The sequence below is a fragment of the Gavialis gangeticus genome, unplaced genomic scaffold, assembly GCF_001723915.1.
Source record: "Gavialis gangeticus isolate Ggan-Ray unplaced genomic scaffold, GavGan_comp1, whole genome shotgun sequence".
NCBI classification, from domain to species: domain Eukaryota; kingdom Metazoa; phylum Chordata; order Crocodylia; family Gavialidae; genus Gavialis; species Gavialis gangeticus.
Genome location: NW_017729032.1, coordinates 246,791,384 through 246,815,727, shown reverse-complemented (window position 1 = coordinate 246,815,727; position 24,344 = coordinate 246,791,384). Strand labels below are relative to the sequence as shown.

Genomic DNA, 24,344 nt, shown 5'->3' with positions numbered 1-24,344 from the left:
ACACAAACCATAAAATACACACACACGCACAATCTTTTCTAGCTTAGACGTATGACAAATTGTCCTCCTTTAAAAGAATCCTGAAGAGGCAGAAAGGCAGTTTCTGCTTATTGGATATATACACAGCAGTCCATTCCCACACATGGGGAAGCGCACAGACCTCAGACTTTACCTCAGGGCTTACCTGTTTGAACATAGCCTAGGTTAGCAGTGAATGAACATTGATAAGTACCTGATGACAGTTTGGAGCCCTATGTGGTCTCAACTATCTAAAGAGCCTAGTCACAAAACCCAGCAACAGGGAGTGCTAATTGGCCCCTTGGTGGCGGTCTGAGAAGAAAGGCCAAGGGCTGAATGGGCAAGAAAACTGGGGCGGTGAACCTCTGAATAAAGGTCGAGAACCTGTGCAAATACACTGAGCAGCGAAAGGAGACGGTGAAGTCAAACCCAGCACTGCAGCGAGGGCACGAGGGAGGAAGAGAACAGGCTGCTGCTTCCTCCTCTTCTGAAGACTCACCCTGTGCCATGACAGAAGGAAGGCTTGTGCATATTTTATGTCACTTTCCTCCTTCCAGGGCAAGCTGCTGATTTGGTCAGCTCTGCACTTTAAGGACCAAGCTGCACACAGATCAGGCAGCCCGATTTCAGACTGACAATAGACAGTGGCCGCCTGCCTCTCGCCCTTTGAGACTGTTAGGTGCAACCCATAGTCTGTCCTCATCTTGGGAGCATGAACAGCTCAATCCACTCATAATTTTCCTGAAGTACAATCTGGAATACAGCTCTCTGAGTGGAGACAGGAGATGGCAGTTTGGCCAAATCCTCTGCTGTGATGTTTCAGAAGATTAAAGTTTTGATTCAGTTTCAGTTTCAAACCTTCTGTGAGTTGCCTGGCCAGCCAGTATAGATGCTGTTTTCAGGTACAGTTTAGGAGTTGCTGTGTTTGACAGTAAACAGTTATATTCTCCCCCTCCAGATTGGACTTTTTTGGTTGTCTGGGGCTTTTTTTTGTTTTGTTTTGTTTTTTAAGCCTGCTCTATTAATCCTGTCCCTATGCAGCAAACACACAAACCACACAGGATTGTTCCTACTCACTGAAGACTTACACACCACAAATACTTTTCAACAATTGAGGGTTGTGGAGGCCACAGACCTATTTTTCTCCTGTGCTCTGTGGGCACCTATACACAAACATATTCTTGTACCCTGGAGACAAACTCTTCCTTAAAAACACCACCCCTGCTCATTTGAGATACAAACATTTTGCTGCATGGTATGGACATATGTACATGAGCGTCTCAGCTAGTACAATGTTCCTTTCTTCCGCTTCACTAGCCCTGTTTGAGAGACAGTATGTTCTAGTGAACTGAGCAGAGGGGCTGACAGCTAGGAACGCTTGAGATCTTGAAACTGATTTGATGCATAGCCTTAGGTAAGTTACTGGGAAAGCCAAGATTAACCTTTCTGTGTCTCATTCCCAGTCTGTAAAATGGGGATACATTTTACCCGTCACCTGAAGGGATGTATTTTAAATTGATTGGATCAATTTGTTTGCAAAGTGCTGCATTCTTCTTTGGATACAGGATTACAAGATCAGTGTTGTACAAGTGTGTAAAATTACACATGTGAGAGACTTTTGCACTGTTAAAAATTCTCCTACAGCTTTGCACCTGTTCAGAGCTGTATTGAATGTATCCTTTCAAAAACACAGTGTAACTTTCCAGTGACACCTACCACACACACATGCCCAGAAGTTTTATGAACGTTATAGAAATAGTATAACAATTGTGGTCCCCATCCCCATGCAGAGCAAGAAACTAACTGAAGCTCTGTTGCCTAGACTGTGATCTCATCATCTCCTAAATTAACCAGAATTTGGGCCTTATTTGGAGTGTGAACTCAGAGGGTTTTATGAGTTGGTGTTTGTGATTCAGTATACTTCCCTCTGAGTCAGTGCTGAACCAAATCCTCAGTGTGGACCAATTCAATGCAGGCCACCACACTGCCCATGGAAGTCATGCCTGCTTACGTCCAGGAAGAATTTGTCTTAGTATCTTTCAAATGAGATGTAAAATCAAAATCCTGGTCACTGAAGACCATTAGGAACTCTATTTTTGTAATAGGAGGGGTCTTTCCTAAGGTTTTTTGCCGAATTCAAATGCAGAAAATTGCATCCATTCAGGCAAAACTCCCCAATAATTTAATTATATGAAGAGTTCTTCACTTAATATCCTGAACTATAGTACAGGGTTCCTCTGCAGCTTTAGACTGTTACTATATTCACCACAGAAAACACGCACACACACGTACACACGTTTCTTTCACTTTATGCAGGTTCTGTATGTGTGAATTCGCTCTTATGTGATGACCCTTTTCATACCAAAAATTTGTTATATGTGAGGTAAATACACTCTTATGTGATCACTGTGGTGGAAGCTCAGTCAGCTGCTTTGTGCCGTGCATTGTGGGAATGACACACACCAAAATATAGAGTGCTGCGTGGACCTGTGCTCCTTGCTCACTGTCTGCGACACGTGTTTCTGTAGTTCCCATCCCCATTATGGTAACATTCACCACCACCCTGTGTTTCTGTGTACACCTGTGTTTCTGTGTACACCCTGTGTTGGTGAGTTTTACAATTGTTTTGTAAAAGTGGTAGAAATGGGTCTGGAGGTCAGTACTGTCAAGGTCTTGGAATGTATCCCTATTTGTTGCATTGTAAAGTGGGTTCCCTTTATGCAATTTTGAGTTATGCGCCATTTTCCAGGAATGCATGTACAGCATAAAGCAAGGGAAACCTGTAGTTTGAGAAGCTTTTCTGGGATACAAAGTGTTAGCTGCAAAGCGCTATATAAATTGAGATTATTTTATAATTCAGATGAATATGAAAATCAATTTGCACATGCACATGCAAGCAGGAAGATCAAATAGAATGCCATTTGCACTAGAGGCAGGTAGTTAATGAGTGCTCCTCTTTCTGCAACAGTGAAATATGGGCCCAGTTTTCAGTATTCAGCAGGTATAAGCATGGACCTGGTGTGTACGCATGGCTGGAATCACATTTGTAGATAGCCATTAAGGCAGGAAGCTGTCCATTTGCTCATGCAATTGCCATGACTGTTGCTTGAGTAAGCAAGCATTCAGCTGCAGGTGCAATGTATGGATAAGCTGGCTTGCCATGGGCAAAACTGGACTGAAGTGTGAGGCTGTCTCTGTTTAATTACATTCCCCTGTACTTTTCAGCAGGAAGCATGTTTGAGAATTTTGCATTGTCATTGTTCCTAGTTCCCCTCTAGGAAGAAGGGGTTAATTATTTAATTATTGGCGTGTGTGTCATGGTAGGTTTAGGGGAAACTTGTAGAGAAGCAATGATGGAAATCCTGGGGAAAGCCAAAAGAGCATGTTTGAAGGAGCCACTTAAATCAATGGCAGGGAGAGAAGACCTTGCACTTCTAACAGCCACTGCCCCTTTGGAGATGCATAAATGTAAAGCAGGTGTTTGCCTGGGCAGACACAGAACAGCCGAGAGAGTAGCATACTACCTGGAGTAGCGTACATTTCCAGGCAAGGTGAAGCATAGATTGCAGTGGCTCGCTGGCCAGCTAGTGGATCTGAACCCAGCTCAGGTGATACTGCGTATAGGGGTGAGGGAGTAGTGCTCTTTTCCTTTTATGCTGACACTGAGGGGGGACCTGATAGCTGCCTACAAATTCATCAGAGGAGATCATCAGCAAATAGGAAGAGCCCTTTTCTCCCCAGCACCACCTAGGGTGACGAAGAGCAATGGTAATAAGCTGATGGAGAATAGGTTTAGGTTAGAGATCAGGAGGCAATATTTTACAGTTAAGGGTGGCCAGAATCTGGAACCAGCTTCCTAGGGAAGTGGGCCTCACCGCTACCTTGGGTAAATTCAAAAAGAGGTTAGATGATCACCTGTCTGGGGTCTTGTGAACCCAGCATTCATTCCTGCCTGTGGCAGGGGGTCAGGCTAGATGATCTGTTTGGGTCCCTCCTGATCCTAGCTACTACTACTATGGGCGCATCTACACATATGCTTTAATGTGCAGTAGCTCTATTCTACTGTGCATTAAAGCATCATGACAAAAACAATGCTAATATGCTAATGCGCAATAGCATTAGTCTTCTGTGTATTAAGCATCACTAAAAAAGCATTTGCTTTTGGTACTGCACATTAGGACATGTGTCTTTATCTAGTACCTCATATTAGAGGTACTAAACTTAATGTGCAATAGCAAAAGCGCATTAATGAACATGTAACGTGCCCGGAGAGAACAAAGGGTCAGTTGGCACTAGGTGATGTGGACCTCTTTCAGCTGAATGTAGGCGACCGAGCTCATGTCACACATGCCTCTCAGCTGCCATTGGAGGGTAGAAGTTATTTTGGTTTTTTGAGTACTCCTGGCTTTGAACAATCATCCTAGAAGTGAAAGGCTACATATCCCATTCAGTGGCCTGATCCATTTATTTCCTACGTAGTGTAATTTAAAAAACAGTATTTTTGGATCTTTTTCATCTCCCAAGGTAGTTGGCTATTATCATTTCCACTTTCCATGCTGCTCCTTGTAACCTAATCTGTTGATGTATATTTAATACACTTGGCACTGTTGTTAGTATCTAGGCACCAAGTCCCTGTCTCCGGTCACTTGATTCCGCAGTTATTGTCTCAGAGTTATAGCACACACCTTCTTTCTCTTTTGCCCCCTGCATAGATAGTTCTATGCGCAAAAGCCAGGGCAAGTACCCTTCGCTGTGGTCCTTTGACCTTGATTGATGCCTAGTAGTTACAGCAGGATGGGATGGTTGCAGAGTAGTTAAGGCTTCTTGCCACAGATCCAGAGGCAAGAGCTGGTGTCTTGCTCTGGGTTTTGTTGCCCTGGCTTTAAATGGGTGAACGTTGGATACATCATTAGCCTATAGGCTTTTGGCTACAGAAACAAGCAGGCTATAGCCATGCCACCCACGCTCAGGTGGACCTTTCCTCTCTTGAACTAGAGCAGGGCACTCGAGTTTAGAGCTGATGGATTTTATTCCCAGCTCTGCCACTGATTTGCTATGACATTATGGGCAAAATACCTAATCTGCCTGTGCCTCAGTTTACCCAGGTGCCTGAAAAGGATGTTAGAAGGCTTCATTTATCAGGGGAAAGTGACTGTAAAGCACAGCCTGTGTTTTAGCAGAGTTGTCTCTGATGCTCTGGTCTCCCCAGCTCCTTGTGCAATGTGATGGGGTAGTCTCTTCCATCACTTAATAAAGTTTCTTCAATTTTTTATCTGCACATTCACCCACTCCCTCAGCTGCATGCAAAAACAACAAGCTGTCCGGAATCATGGAAATATTTTTATAATTCTGACAGCCACGATAAACATTCCTGCTCAGCAACAAACATACAGGGTACACAGCCTGCCATTTACATGGGCTTATAACAGACAGACCTTCCTCACTCATCTGCAAGAGTCCTAGACAATTTCTGTGCTAGTGAGTCTTAAAAGTAGTGTTGCCTGAGGTTAGGGCAATACAAGGCTGGGTATACTTCTTGTGGGTGCCTGTATGCGGAGCTTTGTGTGTGTGAGTGCAAATATACAACAGATATTTGGTTTGCTTGGGGTTCTCACAGTGGATACTTAGCTCAGGTGTGTGTGACTTAAGGAGTTGAGATTTATTTATATGCACAGAAAAGCATATATTTAGTAGGTGAAATATACCTGCGGTACAAATTAAACCATATCAGTGTGGGAATTTATTTTTAATTTAAATCAAAACTGCTAAAGGTATTTTCACTTAAAGGGGCGATTCACATGGCAAGGCCATTTATACTCCAATTTTCCCTAAAACCAGCCAGTAAGATAATGGAGCAGGTGAGTAGCTATACCGATGTTTCAATGTCTAGCAGCCAGGCAGTGATGACTCGGGGGCATTTGGGGTCAATTTAATGTGAACATCCCTAATTCAGGGTGTCCAAAGCTGTTGAGTTGGAGAAACAGGAGGAAGCATAGATTCTTACCCACACCTGTTAATGCATTTAAGAACTATGATCCTCTGCCAACAGGCTATCTTCCTGCCTGTGGCAGTATCCATGGGCAGTGCTGCCCTCTGGTCTGCACCAAGGGAGAATGTCAGGTCACTTCCAGCCCATATGTCTTACAGAGAAGGCATTTAAGAGGTTGGCAACTTATGGCCCATTGGCCAGATCCAGGGCTTCAGCAATAATTGTTCTCCGATGTCACTGCATGGAGAAGTAATAGCTGTGGGAGCTCTCCCCCTGGGGCCATGGAGAGGAGTGATGACAGTAGTAACTCAAGCTGGGTCTTTCTGGCCCACAACCTAAACAAGTTGCCAACTCTGCACTTGAATATTGGCTCAGCCAGTGGTGCTCACGCTTTTGGCCCCATGGGCCAGATGACTGGTGTGGGGATCCCTACCCAGCCCTGCTTTCTGGGATCACTGTTCCTGTGCTGCCAAATTTCCCATGGGGAGCCCTGTGCGCTGAATGGCAAGGCACCATGGGCTGGATCTGCCTGCCCTACAGGCTGAGGGTTGAGTGCCCATGGGTTAGGCAGTCCATGTTCTTTTTGCAGCTGGGTCTCTGACTCATTGGGTCACTCAGTCTGTGTGTCTCAATTCCTCCCTCTTTAAAATTCAGGATAATAGGGCCTCACCCATCATTCACGAAGACTTTGAGTTCCACAGATAAAGAGTAGAAAGTGTTGGCTGTACTTATTCTTTTTTTCCAAGAAGGACACGCATCTTCCTTCTTTTGTTCAGGAATGCTTGGTGCTTCCCCTGCTGAATTCTTACCCTGTTCTCAACCCATTAAGGTCTCCTCTGCTTCTGCTGCTATTGCAACCTATAAATGGCTATTATTTCTCTGTCCCCTTCCTTTTGCACCCTCATTCTGTTCATGTTATTTTGCCCCTTCTTTCTGTTTCCATTGTTTGTGTCTCACACTTCTAGTCTTTCCCTTTTTTTTTTTTGTTGCCCCTTCCTTAATTGTCACCAGTATGGTCCTTCACTTTGGACTCCCTTTTATTTTCCTTTTCTCTGTGCATTTCTCCAGCTATGCCATCCCAGAGATGCCAGCTGCTTCCCAGCAGGACTGGCTGGTGATGGGCTTGAGGGAAGGGCAGTGTTCACATCTCTATACAAAGCAGACAGGAAGCTGAGCTGAACCTAGACCCTGAGTCTTTCTTAGCTGGTGCTGTGCAGGTGAGGAGGAAGCAGTGGTGCCTCTATAGTACCATCTACTTGCAGGAGTTGCTTTGTTTAGTGTTTTGCTTTCTTTTCTTTTTTTTTATTGTTATGCTTGGTAATCCTCCTGTGCTGTGAGTACTGAAGACTGGAAGTCAAAATCCAGGGTAGTCCTAGCTCAGACAGGATAGTAAGTATCTAGTGGACTAGTGACTGACATCCTGGCATGGCTTTGTCCAGTGCTTTATTTTTGAACCTCAGTCTACCTGGGTACTAATAAAGAAACAATGGCTTTTTCAGAAACATATCCAACAGGTAGAATCCAGATGGGGCTACAGACCAGTATGGAGGGCAGATCTCTAGCAAATATGAGTTGCACTTTCCTTGCGAAAATATGAGTGGCAAGGCAAGGCAAGACACGCATCATTTCCCATCTCCTCCTGCTTTAGTAGTGGTTATTTTGAATATTGCTTCCTAGATACTGGTGTTTTTTATGCCATCATCACCTAATTGGTATGCTTACTTTCCCTTTGGAGTACCCAGTGGTTTTTACAATCCCAGGCTTTGCCTCCTAATCTGACTTGACCTCCTTCTGCCTCCTAGGACACAGCCACAGACCCTCTTCTAGGCTCACCAAATCTCTCTCTCTGTCCCTTCTTCCCACATCTTCCACTTGTCCCTATCACAGTTTATCTGTGCTTCATGCTAAAAACATGGATGATAGCTTAGCTGGATGCAGCACGATGGATCTCTTTGCTGCCTGGTTAGCCATTTAGAATTAGGTGGCACAGCTCTCCAGAAGAAAGTACAGTACAAGTGGGAAGCAGACAGCTCACACTCATAAGAGAGGGGACATGGTATAAACCTGTCTCCTGCAGTACTCATCATCCATAGATCAAGGGGAGTCCACAACATACTGTTTTCTTTAACATGTGGAATTAAACACAAACCATCGTCTTTTTTTTCTTAAATCAGCCTTTACCTGTTTCTTTCTAAGACCTGAGGATGCACATTTTGTGCCCAAAAGCTTGACTGACATCTCTCTAAACAACATAGTCCAGTAAAAGGTATTTCCCACAAAACTTTTGCTTTTCACAACCAATGAGGCAGGGGGGCAGGACTCAAGGGGTCTTGGAACAGCCTGCTTCTCCAAGGCTATTAAAGGGTTATGGTCTATCAGTAAAAGCATACCCTGCACAACAGGGGAGCCATGTGCTGTCTTTGAGAAATCCTTGCCCAGCGTAAGGAGAGAGCGGCTCTTCTGGCCCAGGCAACCACAGAAGGGAAGCTGCATTAGAAATCAGCCTTCCTCTGCTTGCCTTAGAGTCACTTGATATAACTTAGGGAAAGTCCAGTGTCAGATACATGATACATTTCCTTCAGCCAAGCCAAGCCAAGCTCCCTTTCCCTCCTTGAAAGGACAGGACATTTGTTGCAGAGTGATTGGCCAGACACAGCAGTGAAACATTTCTGATAGCTCTCTTGAGCGCATCAGCAGTACCTTAGTGCTGTGCCAGGAGTGCCGCAGTGAGGCACTCTTTGCCCACTCTGTGTGTGCCACCTCCCAAAACAAAGGTAGTGCATCCTCCTGAGTGCAGCATGGGGCAGGCTCCAGGAAGCTCTCCTGCGAGTTCCCTGGATGGCTTGTTGGTGGCAACCCAGTGGTGCACTAGTGGTTATGTTATTTCCCTTTTGAGAAGTAACATGTGGAGCAGGTGCTGTCCGTCTCAGTGTGGTGTCCCCTGGTGCAGTACTAAGGTGCTGTAATCATGGTCTTAGTCTCCTTTCCTCTGCCCAGTAGGTGTTCAGCCTCCCTCACAAGACCCCTGCTGAAGATGTTCTTTCCCTGGGGAAGAAGGGCTGAATGTAGCTCCTCCTGCTGCTCCAGTTGTGAGCCAAGAGAGGGTCAATCAACTGGTCATGACACAAGCTATTCTGGACAGCAGTATGATGGGGGAAGGCATTTGTGGGCTGCTTCCAGCCCACAACCACCAGCAGGTGAGGTCAGGTCAGATTAGGAGGCAAAGTTTCGGATTGAAGAACTCAAAGGGTACTCAGAGGGAAAGTACGTGTACTGATTAGGTGGTGATGGCATAAACCACTAGTATCTAGGAAGCACTATTGAAAATAACCACTACCAAAGCAGGAGGAGAGAGGGGAATGATGTGAGTCTTGCCTTGCTTTGCCACCCATATTTGCAAGAGGAAAGTGCCACTCATATTTGCTAGAGACCTGCCCTCCACACTGGTCTGTAGCCTCATCTAGATTATACTTGTTGGATTCTATGTTTCTGAAAAAAACATTGTTTCTTTATTAGTACCCAAGTAGACTAAGGTTAAAAAATACAGCACTGGACAAACCCATGCCAGGATTTCAACAGGAGAAGGCTAGGGTGAATGTCTCTGCATTGTTCTGAAGGAGACAATCAAATGCTTTGCATTTGGCTGGGGGTGGGTTTGCTCCACTTGCTCAGTGGTAGCGGTAGTAAATGTTTATTGTATGGCAGCCCTAGTTGGCTGCAGAAATGTATGCGCCTTGCACCATACTAGCCCAGTGGGCTTTCTAGCCTAAGACCAGTGCTTAACTTTGAAGACTTTGTTGCTCTGGTTTTTTTCCTCGCTAGTTCAGCTGTGCTTTGAACAGTAAGAGGACTCATGTTTGCAAGGGGCTTGTGCCTGCCACTGTTTTATCCGAAGAGAGAGCCAGTCGAGATGACAGAAGAATTAAGGCACGTGTGATGATAAGCCACTGTCTTCTCTTTATTAATGCTTTCCCTGTTGAATTTGTGCAAGATTTTAGAGGGAAATACTACTGTGAACATGGCTCATCAGGGTTAGCATATTTTTTTCCGACAACCAGGGCAAGAACCTTTTGTTCTTTGTTGTGAGGCTACAACCACAGTGTGGGTGGTCTTTTCAAACAACTATGTTAACTAAAATCACCCACTTCCTCCACCCATCCCACATCTAGCAAGGTTCAGAAATGGGTACTTAAACATGGGTAGGATGTAATTTCTGACTGTATTCAGTGTTGATGTAAACCACAGCACAGCCACATAGAGCTATCACTGTGTTTGAAAAGTGCTTAAAAGGTGTTGGAAATTATTGCACTTTCTAATAAATGAGAAGGTCCAAGAGCAAGTCTGCTTATATCCTTTTATACCTGGATTTGGTATAGCAGCATTTATAAGCCCATGTTACAATAGCAGGATTAAGCATCTCCAGATATTGATAAGTTTACTTAGGAGGTAAACATGACACGGAATGAGAGAGCTTTCTGCTGCTTGGTTTTATGTGTGTTTGACTCTATCTGAATACCACTCTGTAATAACAGAAGGTGAATTGGACTGACTGGGCTGACTGGGCAGAATTCCTTAGCAGTGAGTTCTCTTTCAGCAGAAGAATTTGAAGTCATTTGGGATCTGGGACTTGAATTTTAGACAGTACTGTCCGTTCAGGAGGTGTGTTCTGTCTCCAAGGCAAAATGCTGACTAGTCCAGGAATGATAAAATCACCCTTGCTTTTTTTCTTTATTGTGAACTCCTAGAAGTCATCTATGTTGGTATAAATGAGATCATTTGGCCTAATTAGTTCCAAGCTTAATTAGCAGTAATTATCCCAACATGGGAGTAATACCCAAGTAGGAAGTACTGAGTCCTCGATTAGATAGATCTCTAATTGGTGTTACAATATTGTAATTAAAGCATGCTTATACGCCTCTGCCTCAGCAAGTGATTTGTTTTATGTCTGATTAAACAGGGAGTCCGGCAGCCTCAAGAAGGCCAGGACTTCAACCAACCCTGATTGAAATAGCATATTATCCCTTGTTGTAGGGAAGAAATGATGCATCAGATATAATAGCAAACACCACGGGCCAAATGCATCCCTTGTGTAATGCTGCTGAATTTACAGAAATTACAATGGGGATGAATTAGGCCTGGAGAGCATATTCTATATCTGTATATCACACACTTAAGCAAATACTCATTTGAATGTGTGCTCTGGCAATTACACAATCAGACAAATGCAAGTAACTTAATCTGCATTTGTGATCACTAGATTGCAGGGGAGAGTTTATTTTACTGCTGCGTGATCATTAGATTGCACATTCCATTCAGACATTGCATGCTGCGGTGCCATGCGTCCCAGAATGCACTTTGCCAAGCCGAACGCTGCACACTTTGAAACTGGTGCTACTTGATGCATCTCACTGAGCTTAAAGGGGCCCCATCAGGCCTCTGTCTACCAAGGTACCCTGCAGAATTACAGGAAGCTTCATAACTGAAAGAAAACAATATTTAATGCAGCTGGTTCCTTTTTTCCCCAGCACTGTTAGTTTATATACAGCCGTGGGTTTCTCCTTTGCTTAAAATGCCCCTATTAACCTCACAGGAATGGAAAATAGATATTTTGTAAAGGAATTTAGAAATATTTTGGATGTGGGAATTTTCTGAAATGTAATTAACTTCAAAACAAGTTTACAATTGTCTTTTTAAGAAGTATCCTTCCCAAGCCTCAGCAAACACACTGCTTTTTATACTTATCTCCTTTTTGGCAAATAACCAGGGAAGTGAGTAAGTGCACTTTCTTTTTTTGGGCCCAAGTAATGTAAAGTTCATAAACCTAGGCAAGTGTTGGACTTTATTATACTATGCCTATGGAAAATCATAAGTAAAATGAATGTTGCATTTCTATACCAGCCTTTTCCAAGGAACTCAGAGCACATTGGCGTCATTAACGATTTAAGACGCACAATGACTTTCATGTGAATTACTCCTATTTCATAGTTGGGGAAATTGAGGCAGAAAAAGGTCACCTGTTTTGTTGTATAAACTGGTGTAACAAGCATGTGGCAGAATAGGGACCGGAATCCAGGTCTCTTCATCTAGTGCTTTAACCACAAGACCCTCTTGCTGTTCAAATAAGCAAAGGCAAAGAAAAGGGCAAAGACCTACACTTGTACCAGAGGGCTTTTACCATGATTTCAAATACTATTTTAAGACAATTACACACAAAGTTGTAGCATAATTTGCATCTTAAGGTCATCCTTAGGATGACATTTGGGACACCGTAGGACTATCGCAGTGTGATGCACATTTACATATTCCTCCTGCTCCCTTCTTTCTTTACTTTTTCTCTTTTAAAACAAGGAAATGATATACAAAATACTTATGTTAAAATAATGTTAAGGGTGAGGATTTAAAATCAGTGCATTAGGAAATGTAAAGATTAAGGGTTCTGCGGCAATATTAGCATGCCAGATTTCTTATATTTGAACATGACTGTTTCTGATGATGACAAAGGCATATTTTAATATAAATGTGCAGTATGTTTAACTTGACTTGCCTATAGACCTTTTGGCTAAATTATGCTTGGTTGATTGTACCATCCCTGAGCTGGGGAGAATGGTTAATTTTGACCAATTTCTCCATTTTGAAAAAAAATATGGAAAAAAAATTGAAATTTGTTAAAACATCCCATTTTGACGTTTTCAAAATGAAAATGTTCTGTTGGCAGATCCTGCTGACTTTCCATTTCAAAATTTAAGTTAATCTAAAAGTAAAGTAACAATTAGAAAAAGAACCAAACTTCCAAAATCATCAAAATGAAATATTTTGCTTGATCTTGTCTGACCCTTTTAAAAAAGTTTAGTTTCTGAAAATTTTCAACATTTGACTTTTCCCATCTTGAATCAGGCACAATTACTTTGAAATCTTGGAAAGTCTTGCAGAACAGGGAAACCATTTTCTGCCTGGCTTTAAAGAGCAGAATCAGTGGAATAAATTGTGCCTGAGGGCTGGCACAATTAGAGCTGGTTAAGAATTTTTTGTTGGAATGATTTTCTGATAGAAAATGTACTTTTCTCATATGGATATCTTCAATTTTTCATCATTGGGAAAATCTAAGCACAATACTTTATTTAGAGGAAGTGTAGCCCAAATTATCATCTTTCACTGTATTAAACTAACTGAAAACATTTCGTTTTGAACAATTCAGCAACACACTAAACTGCATTTTCATGTAAGTACATTACCTCTCCTACAAACCAACCTCCCCAAATGACACCTTGTCCCATAAAGCAGTGGGCATGTCCCTCTGACCAGCCACGTGGTACATGGTATGAGTTCGAATGCTTAGAAGGAGTTTGGGTCTGAAGCGTGAACGTGGCCCAGAGAAATGAATGGTAACATCTGGCTCCCATAATGTGATGGGAAGATGCAGTTTAATATTGAACTTAATTGGCTCAGTTCAGCAAGCTAAACTGAAATCTTTGAGTTTGTTAATGTTGATGTTTTTAGTTCTTATCAGGTTTTTTCAGAATATTTCTTTTCATGAAAAAAAAAAGTGTGCGTCAACCCTTTGACCCAATTTGGGATGAAAATAAAATGTTGGAACACCAGGCTTTCCCATGGGAAGGAAATTACAAATCCCCCTTAGCTCTAATGATGACCATAGAGACAAGTTAGCTTTGTATATGTCCTTTCACAGCATCTGACAAAGAAAGCTTCAGCCCACAAAAGTTTGTGCTATATGGATCTCCACTCCGGTTAAGTTATAAGGGGCAAATCTACACTGCCTTCTGATGAATTTGTCTACTTGAGTGCCAAGCACGTGCATCCTTTAAGAGAGTGCAGTACGCTCTACCCTCCAAGCTCAACTGTCCCCTTCAATGTGTGTTAATGAGAATGTTTTATGAAAGACATGTCTTATATAGGTACATAAGCTACTTCCAAATTTCCTTTGTTGACAAACCTCCTTCTTAAATCATTGTTGTGAAGTGGGGTAATGGGACATCAATCAAGGTCATGTACCACCAGTAATGCCAGTACCACCGTTTGAGAACCCCGTAATGCAGATAGTTGGTAGATAAATTGCCTGTCGAAGACATGTATACAAGCACATGCTCCATTGCACATAGGTTTTCTAGGACTGGTTAAAGACATTTACTTAATTCCTATAACAAGAAAATTCCCTTGCCACCAAGGAGAGTTTTGACTAAGTATGGGTTTAGTGGCCTGTAAACCTTTATGGCCACGTCCAGATGAGCGTGGCCGGGTGGTATGTGGCACTGCAGACATGTCTGGGGTACCACATACCACATGTTTGGTTGTTCTCCATGCTGCAAGGGAGCAGCACAGGGTTTTTTGGGTTTTTTTGACGCCTGGATATCTAGAGGTCAAAAAAACTCGCAGAAACAAAATGGGGAGCAGTGCATGCGGGGGCAGTGTGCCCAGCTTAAAACCAAAGCCAGGCTGGCCGGAGCTGTTCTCTAGCTGCCAGCCAGGCTCTGTGCAGCAGGATCACCGCTGCTGCAGCCCTGGGAGGCCCCCAGGCCCTCAGGAAAGGCTGTTAGGGCCAGTCCAGTGCTGGCCTCAGTATCCCCTACCCCACCCGGGGTAACCTTCTGCATGCCAGAGCACATGTGGCACAGGCATTCCCTGGGGACAACTAGCGGTGGCACAAGGTGCACCTCCATTAGTTGTCCCCGGAGAACCAAACGTCCACGCACATGTGGATGCAGCATATGTTTTGTTACCTTCTTGCATTTGAATGCTTGCTATTCAGCTTCTGCATTGGGCCTATCCATAGTGCTGGGTCAGATCCTAAGAGTCTTAGGGCATGCCCTCATTATGGAGCCTTGCCACTATTGCTGTGTCTCTCTAGTGAAGATTCAGCAGATACAAATAGATGTGGCATTTGTCCTGGGAAAAATCATTTTCTCCTGGGACAAATTGCAGTTGTTCAGATATTCATGTCTGTTGTCTCAGGACATATCCTAAAACAGTTCTTGGGATAAGTGCTAATAGTTTGTCCCTGAGCATCACAGTGTGTCTCAACAGTTGTTGTGGGATTGAATCAATGGGAGAACAGACCAACTGCAAACGCTTCCTCAGCCTGATGAAGGGTATTTGTACCCGAAAGGTTGCAAATAAGCATTTATCCAACTATTTGAGTTGGTCTAGTAAAAGTTATTGGATTTACCCAGAGAACTTTGGTACTGTATTTAGCCCCTCACTGACCCCTGGTTGGAAGGGCAGTGCTTGTACATGCCAATCCTATGACTTCTTTTCTGGGACAGACAGACACAGGCACAACTGGTTCAGGGACAAATGCAACATCTGTAATTAGCATGCGCCAGCAGCTGGAGCTACACTTCTCATTTTCTTCTCTCAACAGAGCTGCATCTACACAAGAAGTTTTGGTGGCACAACTACAGCAGCCCCTCAGCTGTACTGACGCAGACCGGGCCCTAGTCAGCCTGTATTTAGAGTGTCTTCCCCCTGATGCTTCCTTGAGTAAAATCTTTGGGAGTTGGTTCTTTTAGCGGGTAGCAGGGTTTCCCTCTCTTGGCCACTGGATGTTAGTGACTTTGAATACTAGAGTACCTGAAGAACTTGACTGATTTTAGGTGTTCATATTAAGTGAAGATCTAATATCTAAGACCAGACTTTTAAAGTAGTTTCTTATATGGGAATGGAAGTGCATGAGGATGTGGAAGAGAGGGAAAAAAGAGGAAGAGGTTTTCCCATGTGGCAGTGCAGACTGCTGTGTACTAGGCAGAAAAAAGCTGACTAGCATCTGAATGTATAGAAAAGACTCAACCCAAAGGGAGGAGTTGTGGTTTAGGTTAAAGCCACAGAGGAAGTGAAGGAGGTTACTACTTTCCTGTCTGTGGGCAGAAGGTTCTACTCTTGCTCATTTGACGACTCGGAGACAGTTCATTCTTTCCCTAGAAACATACTCATCAGTATAGTCCTGTGTACAGAGCACCAAGCTCATGCCGGCCAGGTGTTGAACGCCTGCTGTGTCCATTTGAGGTTAATGGGAGTTCTCAGGGTGTCTCGGAATCAGGCTCATGATTTATTGCATCAAATATTTTAAGGTTTATTTTTAAAACCCCTTATGCTTTTAGGTGCAGCAGCACTTTGTAACTAGTTCTCTTTGTTTTGTATCCTGGATAACTTCTGGTATAGACCTGTTTGCAAGATCATCAGGGCCGTTTTTTGAAATCAGTGGGATTATTTGGAGTCAAGTTAGTACAGAACTTGGCCTGAATATTTGGAACAGCGTGCTGGTTGCGTTAAAGGTTTCGTACTCCATAATTCTGACTACTCTGTCTTGTCCTTGGGGTTATTCTTTCCACTTTTCCTCTGATTGGTATTGAGTCAGGTCTTTAACCTCCCACCTGGTATAGCACTAATTTGCTTGTATATACAGCTCTGGTTCTCTTTGGATTCTAGCTGTATATTTCCCCTACTCAGTGGTTTGTCTGCTCACTGTAGGTTTCATGTACTGGTTGTTTCCAAGTGATTGACAAGTTCTGCATCCATCCCGGTATGTCTGCCTGACTCGCTTGTTGATTTAGGGCAGATTCTGACGGACGTTGGATGGCTACCAGTAGTGTGTGGTGTTGACATGTTACTTTGATTTTCACTGTGCTTATTTCTCTCTTTCTTTTTTTTTTCTCCACGGATCAGAGGTCCCAGCTGTATACGGCTGAAATGTTTGTTCTCTCAGTTCTATAGCCATGCTCTCCCTCACAGTGAGTTTGGCTGTTAGGATAGAGCGGGTGATTGACTCTGGTGTGCAGCAGAAGACATACTAGGAAACAGATGAAAAAATATAGGATGGCTTCTAAAAGAGAACAAATATTGAGCAAGCTCCACCCTCAGTCTGAGCAGTGGAACGTCAGCCAGGCACCTTAAGCCGCGCTGTCAGCTGGTTACTGTAGAGTTATAACCATTGTTGGTGACAATGACTTCAGTTTGTGCAACTTGTGCTTTTTGATCATACTGCATTATTGCACATGAAAAGAGCATTTGAAAGGCACTCCCTGAAGAGCCATTATGTGTTATGTGGTCTCTAACCCTCCATTAACAGCTCACCCTCACCCCTAACCCTGACCTTGGGATACAGCAGAGTCATTTCACTTACCAGGTGTGAAAATCAGATTTTGCCATGTGGGGATTATTGTTTTATCAGGTGTATTACATTATCTGGTATTTTAAAAATGCCTTTGTTGGAAGTACAAGATATCATTAAAGATTTATGTGTAGCAAATGTGTCCTTTTTTACAGAGTGTTTCCTATAAGAGACCTTCACAGTATTGATTTCAAGTGGATTTCCCCCCTTCTGTTTTAAAATATTTTCTGTGCCTGTAGATTTTCAACATTATCCACTAGGTCTGTGTGCAGTGCTTACCCCAGCCTATACTGTTAAGCCAAGGTTTCTTCCTGGTGACGTCTACGGACCACTTGTGAAGCTTGAAAAGACTTTCTGTGTTGATTCAGTCCCAGACTTCTCCCTTTGTCAAGTGGTACACTCGAGGAGATGCTTCGTCAGCTGACTAGGCTTTAGGTCTGCTTGTAAATTCTGCCAGAAGACCCCAGATCAGAGCCAGACAGTCCCACACCCTGCTCTCTCCTGACGTGAAAGACAGTAATCTCAGCATGAGCAATCCAGTGTGGCACTTCCTCCTGCACCATCACTTTAGGAGCCCTGACATGGATGTAATGGCGAAAAGCAAGGGCTAGGATGACAGGGGCTAACACACAGTATCCTAGTCAGATGCAGCAATTCAAGTAGGTTATAAAGAGAACTGAGCTGGAACTTGAGAGGCTGTTTGCCTTTGTAGCAGCATGTCATCTGTGATTGTTACAAGGGATGCAGCTCTTCACTGGGTAGAGGATCTGAGAGTCTCTTCAGCATGTAGGGCCTATGGATTGCCACACAGCTATCAGACAGCACAACAATGGTGATGTTACATTGAGTCTGCAATGCTAAGATTTCCCTTTCATCAGGAGGAGCCCATGGGCACCAGTTCAAAGGCCAGCATTCATTCCTCAGCCCCATTTGGACAGTCAGTTTAGGGTCTGAGTTCTCTCAGTAGCTGCAGGAACTCTCGGGTAACAGACTAAAGGTTTGGGCTCAGCCTCTCCTTCACAGCTCATATACACACTACCTTAAAATCCCAGATTTGGCTCCAGATACTAGAGCACCTGGATTGTGGGAACTGCTCTGATTTTCTGTTGTGTGATAGCAGTCAGACTCCAGCAAGTGCAACTCTGTTGAAATCAATGGTCTTGTTCCATTGGCACATTGGGAACTTTGCTTCACCTAATACTTCTGAAGCAGAGAACATATTCCCACCAAATCACATGGTGCCTTGCCAGCTCCTCTAAATCCAAAATGAGTCCATGAAAGAAACAGAAATCCTTCTCTTTGGAGAGTTTGTTGCAGGATGTTTCAAATAAAAGTGGGGAAAGTATAGTCTTTAATGGAGGGGAAGACATAAAACCAGCAAGAAGCAGAAATCACTAGGTTCCAGAGATTGTAGTGAGCTGTTGTTCTTCCTTCCCCTGGGGCTCAGTCCAGTCTCTAGTCCCCTTTAACATCTTTCTCGGTAAAACCTATAGGATGACCTGGGTCATAATGCCACACATTCGGCATGGAGAACAGTCTCCCAAATGACCTCTGTGCATACAGGCTATCCTAACTCGAATATAAGCAACTTGCGCAAACTGAACCCAGGAAAGATTGACAATTCTTCTTCCAATTAATGCACCTTCAATGTCCAGCACTGAAGGCTTCTGTATCCTATTTATTAAATATTGTTTGTCAAAGGCTCATGCTGGACTTCTTGATGCTAGATATCTAAATGAAAGGAAGTGCCAAGAGCACCTTCCTCATCTCTTTTTAGTACGAAATCTTCATCCATTCTGCTTCAAAAATGATTGAGTTACAGCATTCCATACACTTCTCACCTCTAGGTGGCCAGTTGTCAGTCACTTCAACTGGGTCGAGACAGCTGATGAATAGTCTGTGACCTAAGCAGGATAAGCCAAAGTGAGCATATCACATCAGTGCTCTGTGGTCTACAGAGGGTCTTGTGCATGACCAACTGCAATTCTACATGTGGTATTTGTCTTGAACTACAAGGACCTATGTGGGGTGGGTTGTGCTGTCTCTAGGGCTGCTTCTCCTCCCAGGACATGCATAGCAGCTACTGTCATCCAGTGCATTATGGTAGAGAAGGTCCAGGTCGAAAGTCAAGCAAGTTGAAGGAAGAGTTTTAATTAGTTAACCCAAAACTCATGAGCACTTTCCCAACAAGAGGAAGAATACTACCTTTCTCAGAAAGAGATATGCTATTTCTATATAGGACCTTTGTTAACCAGGACAAGTGTTTTGTATTGGTTCTGGTAATTCAGAGATAAAGGAAGTCAGTCACATGCTCTGACACACATACCAATAACCAAGCAGCAGGAGGAAAATGTACTTGTTTATTTTGGACATACCTCATTGTTTTATATAAAACAATTTTACAGCATCTAAATATCAAAGCAATCAGTACCTCAGGAATGTACATAATTTAAATGTATACAAAATGTATAGTAGCAGGTCTAACATTCAGTCTATAATACTTTGACATTTCTGAAATTCTGAATATCAAAATTTCCTTTGTTATAACCTCAGCAATCCACCAGCAAACTCAGGCAAGCTAAAGATCGATCTCTCCTTCTCCTCTAACTCTTAATCATCAATGAAAGACTCCCTTCTTTCTCAAACAGGGGATGTTTTGGATCAAGCTTAGGGCCCGAGTTATGAAATCAGCCTGCTGGCAGCTTTCTTTTTTACAAAGGGGGAGTCAGTTTGAGCATTTCTGCTGATGGCAGTTGCAATAGCATGGTAAAGTGAGAAGTTTTTCATGTAAGTAGATTTCTGGCCACTTAGGCCTTTAGAGGTCAAGATCAACCGAGAAGCCAGCAGGCAGGCAGATCATGAATGCCAGTGTAAAAATGATCACAGTGAGATGCGTGGCTTAGGAAGTGGGCTGCTGAATTTTGCACCAAGTTCAGTGAATGGGTTTAAAGTGCAAGCTGACTATATTGCAGGAGCCTAATTCTTGGGTGACAGAGGCATGAATGGTTACAGAGTGATCTGTATCCTTGAAAGACTGTCACTAGTTCATGGCCATAGATAAATTAAAAAAATCACTCATCCCAGTGGGGTTGCTACCTGGTTGTCTGCTTATGGTTGGGAGTGTAACCAGACCACCGAATCTGAACACCAAAAAGCAGACACATGCTTACACTCACAGGTTGGGGGTTTGTTACCTTCATATACGTTCACAATATCTTTTGGTTGTTTCCTCCCATCCAACATCTTCAGACTTGTCTGAACTGACATTGGTTAGCCAGCACTCATCCATGCAGGTCTCAACACAGCAACTGCCAAGAGATGGATTGAAAAGAAGTGGGAATCCTGAACGTGTTACGCGGGCTGTATACAGCAGGTACATTGTAGAAGAGGTGAGCACTGAGGAATGAATTACAGGGGTGCAGGGAAGAAGAGAGGCTGTGGTGTAGAAAAGGTTACTGGAGCTCACAGGGAGCAAAATGACTGGGATAGAGGATGCAGAAATAGAGCGAGGACTAGCTATGGCTGTGTGATGTGGAAGGAGACTCAGTGTACTTCAGGCACCAGCAGTGCTCTGGCAAGGGAGCTGAGTGGTAAATTACAGTCAGGTTAGTGCTCCAAGAACATCTGTGACCCTGTGAAATGAGGGAAAGAAAAAAGTTGTGGTAACAGTGAGTAAGATTCAGATCTCATCTGTCTGAGTGTGAGTATCTCAAGGTGAAATACCAGAAGGAGAGGAGGCGGGAATATTGATTTCTGCCACACAAAACAGACAACAACGCCTACTTGTTCACGGCAGGGATTTAACCATTCAGTTTAACAGACCAGTGTGTGTGATGGTGGGGGATTGGTTTCTCCTTCGTGTGCAATCTAGAGAGGAAGTCACGCTGAAGTTATTTTTATTTTATTATAGCATTGCTGGAGAGGTGTCAAGCCAAATATGCCATTAGAGACTGGTGTCCAACTCCTCCTGACTTCAGAGGCAGTTAGAGGCTATCGGCTTGCGTCAGCAGTGCCCTTTGGCCCCCACTGCAAGTTCTGCTGGCACAGAGGGCATTCCCTAGCAATCCATGGGCCTTGGACAGCCCGGGATAAGTTAGAAAAGCAACGGTGGCCAAGGCCAGTGCAGCAGCCTATGAAGAACATCCTCTTTACTGGTGCTAGGATGACTTCTCTAGGAGAGACCGTAGCTGTCTTGAGTTTATAAAGGGAGAAGGATATTCCTTTTGAAAAAACCTTTGCTCACAAATCTTCCTTCTGAGCTGAAATATCATTTTCTTGGTTTCAACCCATGAAGATACGTGGGCATAGACAAGGCAACGGACAGACTTGGCCAGAGGTTCAGTTAGTCTGGTTTGGCAGGGTGCATCTTGTCACCGACTAGTCTCATGATGACGTAGTAGGATAAGGGCACAAAAGGTCTGGCAACTTCCTAGGCTGTGGCAATGTCCTTTTGCCCTGAATCAAGGACATCAAATACGCTGAAAGTTAGTGTAGGACTGAGGTCGAGCTGGTGAATACACCAATGTCAGCAGACTCCAAAAAACAAGCTCCCATTGTAGGCCACCTTGCACTGCATGTGAGCATCTGTGCAGTTTAGCCAAGGTAGTGCACACTTGAGACATGTCTACACTGTGTCAGATAGTGCTAGGGTGACAGCATATCCCATCTATTCACTCCCACTCCACACTCTGAAAACTGAAAAAAGTATCAGACAGTTTATTTTGGCTCATGCCCATGGCACACCCAGTGCTGCTCTCAGGTTCTCTCTCTTGGGTATGCTTGTGCCAGCCACAGGTATGTGACATTTTTTAGACATACATATGTGCCAAGTGGGAGCAGGCATATTTTTATAGTGGCGCCCTCTAGCACTGTCCAGGGTGGTATAGGCATGCCCTAAGCATTTGTAGGAATGGGGCCTACCTGATTTATTTATTTATTTGGGGGGGTGGAGCAGACTAGATACCCAGCATGATCAAATGCAGAAAGACACCAAACTGGAAAAAAACCCAGAAGCATACATTCAGTCACAGTAATTTTAGGAATTACTTGTAACAGTAATAGGTAAAAACAGTTTCAGACAGGAGAGTGTTTTTTAAGTTAATAGTAGATCTTTAACTGCCTTCCCTCTGGACCTGTACTGCCTCTTTCACAGACTCCTGTTTTAGACCTTCATCCTGCAATGAGCTCCATGCAGGCAGCCCCCCTGTGCCCATGCCGAGCTGATTGCACTATTAGAGCCTTAATCACCTTGGTTTTTTCCAGAATTTATCGTTTCCTTTCTAGAAGGCTCATTAGAACATGCAGCCATGTAAAACCCTAAGCTTGGAGGAGAGAATTCATTGCATCTGATTGTTTGTAGTCTTGCACTCCTTGTAATCTTTTACACTTGTGCCAAAAATGTGTGCAAAGAACCTTGCTACCAGCTAGAATTTGCCACACACAACAGTGACAGCATTTTCCATCCTCCTTGTGCAGGTGTACATGAATATATAAGATGCCAGGCAGCATAGTGGGTTAAGCTTTTCAGGAGTTAGTGGAGTTTCACTGCTGGAAGGCTATAATCACATTGCAAGAGGGAAATGCTTCCACAGACAGAAAGTATGTGGCATAATTTTAACAGAAAGTTGCTAGAGGTGAAACAATCTAGAAACTGAAAAGGACAGGAAGTGCTTCAAATGGCCCAATTCTGCTTGTGTTAAAGTCAATGATAAAGTGTCCTTTGACTTCAGCAGAAGTAGAAGTAGGACTCAAAGAGCTTGTAATACAGCAACCATACCTGCTAACTGTGAGGAAGAGCCACAATAATCTGTGTGGTAACTGTTGACAAATGCTGACTTTTGAATAGCAGCTGCCTTTCTCCATTTGACAATAATTACTGGCTCACTGTAAAGAAACAGAACAGAACAGAGTTACTTCAGGCAGTGGTTCTCAACCATTTTCAAGTCAAGGCTCAAGACACCTCTTGGAAAATGACAGCTCATAGCTTTCACTCTTATTTTTCCCTTGTCAAAAAGAATACAGTAATTCTTCTGTTGCAAAGAATATTGAAAAAATGCAACAGGTGTGAATGTATTTGAAATCTCTGGCGTTATCTTGTAACTCATGTTTGTACACCTAACAGTGCTACTATTGCACAGCACCCCATGGCACACTTAAAAGGAATTCACCGCACCCGGGTTGAAAATCACTGCTTTATGGAGATGTAATGGGGCTCTGAATAGCTTGAAGGGCCCAATCTATTATTTGATCCTGCGGTTAAATTCTTGTTTTGTTTGGAACACCAGTGTGCTAATAGCAGGAGAGGAGAGTTGACTTTAATCTAGGGTGGATGGGCAGGAGAAAAGCCATAATTGTCCAAGAGAATAAAGCCTCAAACCCGGAGATACTTACACATTCTGTTAACTTTATTTGCATGAGTAGCTTCCCTGACTTTCAATGGGACTATACTCACATGTGTACACACCTGCACATGACTGGTATTTGTGGCTAGGTAAAGACGTTCAAAAAACCTGAGGCAGAATCCATCTGAGTTGCACAGTTTTCTGAAAGTGGCATAGTTTAAGTCAGGTTCCTCCATTTTAAACCTGTCTGTGTGCACCAAACTTCTGTTCTGGTACAGGTATAGACCGGTTTCTGATCCCTTAGCTTGGTAAAAGTGCAATGTCTGTATCAAAGAGGCCATTCTTAACAGACTGGCTGATGGCAGCATCCTGAGAGATAGCCAGCACAGGTTTGTTTGCTGGTAGGTCTTGCTTGACCAAAATTATTTCCTTTTATGACCAGGTGACCTGTCACCTGGACAAGGGAGAGGAGATTGATGTTGTATATCTTGACTTTAAAAAAGCCCTCGATCTGGTATCCCATGATCACCACTTGGCAAAACTGACCAACTGCAGCCTTGGGTCCACCACAATCCGCTGGCTGGGAAATTGGCTCCGTGGTCAGACGCAGAGGGTGGTGGTTGACAGAAGTCAATTGTCGTGGTGCCCCAGTGGGGTCCCTCAAGGCTCTGTCCTAGGGCCTGTACTATTTAACATCTTCATTAATGATGTGGACATTGGTATCAGAAGCGGACTGGCCAAGTTTGCCGACAGCACCAAACTCTGGGGTAAAGTGTCCACACCTGAGGATAGGAGGGCAATTCAGGCTGACCTTGACAGGCTCGGGAAATGAGTGGACGAGAACCTGATGGTGTTTAACACCGAAAAATGCAAG

General features: G+C 43.6%; 1 protein-coding gene and 1 long non-coding RNA gene across 3 annotated transcripts in view; one reads left to right on the top strand and one right to left on the bottom strand.

Moving 5' to 3' along the window:
* Window positions 1-24,344, top strand: part of BCL9 (B-cell CLL/lymphoma 9) — an 89,211-nt gene that overhangs the window by 8,134 nt on the left and 56,733 nt on the right. The window lies entirely within an intron of this gene.
* The window catches only part of LOC109303501, a 12,424-nt gene continuing 8,470 nt past the window's right edge, over window positions 20,391-24,344 (bottom strand). Inside the window, exons 2-3 of the long non-coding RNA XR_002099146.1 lie at window positions 22,906-23,012; window positions 20,391-20,761 (exon numbers count right to left, since the gene is read on the bottom strand). This is a non-coding gene — a long non-coding RNA (uncharacterized LOC109303501). The remainder of the gene's footprint in view (window positions 20,762-22,905; window positions 23,013-24,344) is intronic.